Raw genomic sequence first — 5755 nt, forward strand, 5'->3', positions numbered from 1 at the left:
ACTACTACTACTACTACCACTATTCACCACCACCACTACTACTACTATTACTTTACCACACTACTACCACACTACTACTACTACTACTACCACCATTACTACTACTACCACCACCACCACTACTACTACTACTACTACTTTACTACCACTATTACTACTACTACTACTACTACTACTACTACTACTACTACTATTACCACTACAATCTAAGAATCTAGGAGGACAACAGAGCTTTACCTTTCCGTACTTCTCTTCCTATAGATTCCTCCTCCTCCTCCTCCTCCTCCTCCTCCTCCTCCTCCTCCTCCTCCTCCTTCTCCTCTTTCTTCTTCTTCTCCTTCTCCTCCTCCTCACTTTCCAAATCTCTCTTTCCCTTATCCATCTTATTTTCCTTCTCACCTTTCCTCTCTCTCTCTCTCTCTCTCTCTCTCTCTCTCTCTCTCTCTCTCTCTCTCTCTCTCTCTCATCTTCATCACATGCATTATTTATCACCTTCGTTTTCTCTCCCCATCTTCGCTAAGGATAATCCCCTTTCCTCTTATTCCTCCTCCTACACCATCTCCTTTCCTCCTCCTCCTCCTCCTCCTCCTCCTCCTCCTCCTCCTCCTCCTCCTCCTCCTCCGCCGCCGCCGCCGCCGCCGCCGCCGACCGTTAATTCTCCAAACAAACAAACTTAAATGGCGGAGACCAAAGCTACGGTTTCTCACAGATTTTGGAGAAAGTTGCTCTGCTCCCAGATGATTGTGTGTGTGTGTGTGTGTGTGTGTGTGTGTGTGTGTGTGTGTGTGTGTGTGTGTGTGTTGGGTAATGGTTTATTTTTCGCTGTTTTCGTTGTTTGTTTGTTGTAGTTGGTCCTATTAAAGTTACTGGTTGTTGTTGTTGTTGTTGGTGGTGGTGTGTGGTGGTGGTGGTGGTGGTGGTGGTGGTGGTGGTGGTAATTGTTGTTGTAGTGTTATCTTAGTTTCATTTCTTTACAGTACTTTTTTTTAATGGTGATTGTAAAGTACGTAGCTAAATGTGGTGATTTTACATAGTAGTAGTAGTAGTAGTAGTAGTAGTAGTAGTAGTAGTAGTAGTAGTAGTGGTGGTGGTGGTGGTGGTGGTGGTGGTGGTGGTGGTGGTGGTGGTGGTGGTTAGGGTGGTAGTGTGGTTTGGTTGGTGGTGGTGGTAGTGGTGGTGGTCGTGGTTAGAATGGTGATGGTGGTGGTATTGGTGGTTAGGGTGGTGGTGTGGTGGTTAGGGTGGTGGTTGTGGTGGTGAGGGGGTGGTGGTGGTGGTCGTGGTTAGGATGGTGGTGGTGGTGGTATTGGTGGTTAGGATGGTGGTTGTGGTGGTGGGGGGAATGGTGGTGGTATTGGTGGTTATGGTGACGGCGATGGTAGTAGTGGTGGTGGTGGTGGTGGTGGTGGCGGGGCGGCGGGAACAAGAAACACAACACTGCTTGGTGAACATACGAGACAAAGAATGGGAGAATTTCACACTGAAAGCACACAATGAGGAGACCTGACGCTGCTGCCACGTGGACGGAGGGACAGATAAGAAAAAGAAAAAAACTAATAAATAAATAAACTAATAAATAACAAATAATTAACAACACATTAAAAACCATCCTATCTACCTTGTCAACGTAGTAGGGTAGAGTTTTATTTCAAGGCAGTAATGAAGACAAGCCTGGCTCTTGTAAGATAAGGATCACAGATGAGAGGCTGCCAGTCCCATCGCCCCCCTGCTTCGTCCCTTTCTGCTTCGCGAATACAGCGCTAATAGTCCCCAACGCTGCTCTCCTGGGATATGATAATGATGACGACGATAATAACAATACTAATGCTAATGATGATAATGATGCTAATAATGCTGCTGCTACTGCTATCACCATTACTACTATTGTTATTTTACTACTTCTTCTACTACTACTACTGCTACTATTACTGTTACTACTACTACTACTACTACTACTACTACTACTACTACTACTACTACTACTACTACTTCTGCTACTACTACTACTTCTACTACTGCTACTGCTACTACTACTACAACTACTACTACTACCACCATACAGTTAAGAAATGTGATGAAGGCAGAATTTAGGAACTTATTACATTTCTGTGCTTTTTTTTTCTTTCGCTCGTCAGCAAACCTGTCTCTACGAAAAGAAGACATTTTTTTTTTTCAGTCTTCACTTCTTTCTGTTTTGTAAAATTTCAATCGTATGTAGTAATTATATTGCACCCAAGTCGTAAAAATAATAAAAACAATTATATCATCATCATAAACATCAACAGATTAGACAAATTTACAGACGTGGATAATAAGTGGAAGCAGGTAGATAAGTTTCAAGCAGGGAAGAAATGCTCCTTGTAGTCCTAATGGTTTCCTGCAGCTTCCTGTCTTTTCTGATATCCTTGTTTTATGATCTTAGGTCCGAAACGCTTTGGTCTCTCACAACGACTATTTTTTCAAGACCACAAAGATGATTAGCGGAGTTTTCAAGAGTGATTTTCCAATTAATCACATAGAAATCTTGTCGATCTGCCTCTTGAAGCATAGAGACACCTTAAAAAATTTGTGTAAATTTATATAAAGCATTTTAAAATAGTGGAGGTAATGCACATATGTGTTTGTGAATACGAGCCTGATGTTCGACAACAACAACAACAACAACAACAACAACAACAACAACAACAACAACAACAACGACGACGACAACAATAACAAGTGCATACTGATAATAGCCTTCACTCACACATTGCTGACTCTCCCACGTGTCAGTTGTTGGCGTCCAGTAAAGGTAACCATGGCAATTCTCGGTGATTCGAAAGTTTATGTGGAAAAGTTAAGTTACCAGGTCTTCAGTCTCGCCCTTTCTATCGTCTCTTTTTGACAGACTGGAGAGTGGAGAGTGATTCATAAACCTGTCTTTTAGTTACATAATGTGTGTGTGTGTGTGTGTGTGTGTGTGTGTGTGTGTGTGTGTGTGTGTGTGTGTGTGTGTGTGTGTGTGTGTGTGTGTGTGTGTGTGTTCGCGTTTTGATGTAACAAGTCGTCAGGTTGGTCTGGTCACTGCTTGGTCTTCACTGCGGACAAACAGAAGGGTAGTGAGAGGCACAGGTGGGGTGGGGGGTGGAGCCATATGCCTTGGTCACTGGCCAGACTCGTGCTCGCCTCGGCCAGTTCAGGTTAGCTTGAGTCACGACGCAGCTACTGCCTTTAGTTGCCATAAGCCGCAAGTGTTGGTATTGTGACCTGCACTCTTCATAATAAATTGTTGGGAAAGTGATCTATTAATTAAATGGCGATGACATAAAATTGGGTGGTAAGACGTGACGTGGTGAAGACACAACACTATTCAGGAAGTCTTCAAACTACGTGACTGGAGGAGAAATGGCAATGTCCTTCAACGTAGACGAATGCAAAGTTATGCATACTGGTTTTAAAAAATATATGAACATGAAATACTAATTACGCAATCGATAACTTATTAATGTTGAATATCTTAAAGAATTCATTGACAGTCATCTAAAAATAAGCAATCGATGTCCATGCAGTGGCAACCTGAAGTCCAAACATGTTAATTTTGACCATAAATCACTGCAGGTAATAAAGAGACTGTGTGCCGAACAGAGGCCACGTCTGTGATACGCGGTACAACTCTAGTCAACAAATAAAGTATAAGATCAAAGCTTACTTGAAAGATTAGTAAGGGTGGACACAAAACAAATCAATACGTTGCGTAATTTTTCATACGAAGAAAGATTGAACAGATTAGACACGTTCCCTCTCCCTACACGCCTCGGAGGATCAGACCTGAGTGATACAAAATACGAAGTTAATTTTGTAAGACAGATCATAAAGATACAATAAATTTCATATGAATAACACAACAATAACTAGAAACGACATAAGATTGTCATGCATTCTTGAGTAGGATCTAACACACACACACACACACACACACACACACACACACACACACACACACACACACACACACACACACACACACACACACACACACACACACACCATGCACAGTATTTCGCATTTACATTCATATGCACAATTATAAAACTTCCAGCGCTAACATCACCTACACACACGATAACACACCACAGCACACCACCACACTACGAACACCACAGCGATCACCACCTTCACCACCACCACACCTCAACCCAATCACTACTACTACCCATCACAATTCCCATCACCATTATCGTCACCACCCAATCACTCAGTCAGCCATCACCTCTCCCCTCATCACCACACGTCACCACTGGCCGCTCCACTCATCTTTGGCGCTGGTCGAGGCGGTGGTGGATGTGGATGTGATAGTGCTTGGCGTCACACTAATTATACAAAGCTTATTGACGTCTAATCGATCATTAAACACTGGGACGCTGCACACATGACGACGTAAATCATTGCTATCGACTCACATAGCCTTGCCTTGCTCTTGCCTCACTTACTCCTTCCTCCGTCCATCTCTACCTGGCTCCTCCTCTCTTCTCCTCAAGGGCGTTAAGTCAGCGTGCTTTGAGGTCCACGGGGTCTCCAAGCGCACGGGTTCGAATCCTGTCCACGGCCCGAGTGTAGGTTGGGCTTCATCACTAGGGACAACGGTTTCCTAGCGGGTGGGCTTTGAGATAGGAGGTACCCCAAAAAGTACCTCCTTAAGCCCATAAATTCCCGTGAAAAGCCCATATGGTATAAATAAAAAAATATATATATAAAAAAAAGATGTGCCCGTGTTGTTTTCTACCATTAAAAGTGATTGGTGTAATGTCAATATAGATGTGTTGTTGATGTTATGTGAGGATAGGTTCAGGTGGTGTGAAAGGTGTGTGATGTGGTTATCATCTGGTGTATTTTTGACCCCTTTAGTACTGGGACACATTTTTACCATGACTTTTGGATGTGATTAGACGATCTTATTACATTAGGATGGGTCTATGGAGGTCAAAAGATTACTGGCCACAGTCTTCACTATTTTAATCCCCACATAAGTTTTTGAAGCAGTATGAAATCGCCAAATAGTAAGCAGATTGAATATGAAAACGCATCATGTTACTGAAGGGATTAAATGTTCTCTTTCTTTTCTTTTATTTAATTATTTTTCTCTCATCAGGAACATTTTCAGAGGCCACAGGGATTATCAGTCTGGTTCTTTTGGGTGTTCCCCTTTAATCGTGCTCAATTCACGGGCACTGGGCCTTTTTTCTATAATTCTTTTGTTGGCCTTGGCCAGTTTTTCTCCTCATTCATAAAAAGAAAATTATCTTAAACTCTTTTGAAACACACATACATACACACACACACACACACACAAAAAAAAAAAAAAGGATAAAGCTCAAAACCTCTATAACTCCCACTATAGATATGGTAGAAGTTGCGGATTTAAACGACAAAAGGTTTGAAAATTAATAATGTGGTTTTCTTGGGAATTACTCGTTAATGATGCTAAATCTATCTTAAACTTTCTATAATCACAAATGCATACAAAAAGGACTTTAAAACCTTAATTATGCCAACTATAGATTTGATAGAAGTTGCATATTTAGTAAAGTTTAAGATTATGTGGGAAATATTCAAGTTTATAAAGTACACTGGATCTCAAATCTTTGCACAATTGGCGTAAAACATTTTGAACCACACTACAAAATGTTAACCTCTTCAGTAGTAAGACACATTTTCATCTGAGATTTGTGAACGATTATACCATGTTATTGACATTAGGAAGGGTCTACGGAGGTTA

The sequence above is a fragment of the Portunus trituberculatus genome, chromosome 44, assembly GCF_017591435.1.
Source record: "Portunus trituberculatus isolate SZX2019 chromosome 44, ASM1759143v1, whole genome shotgun sequence".
Lineage (NCBI taxonomy): Eukaryota > Metazoa > Arthropoda > Malacostraca > Decapoda > Portunidae > Portunus > Portunus trituberculatus.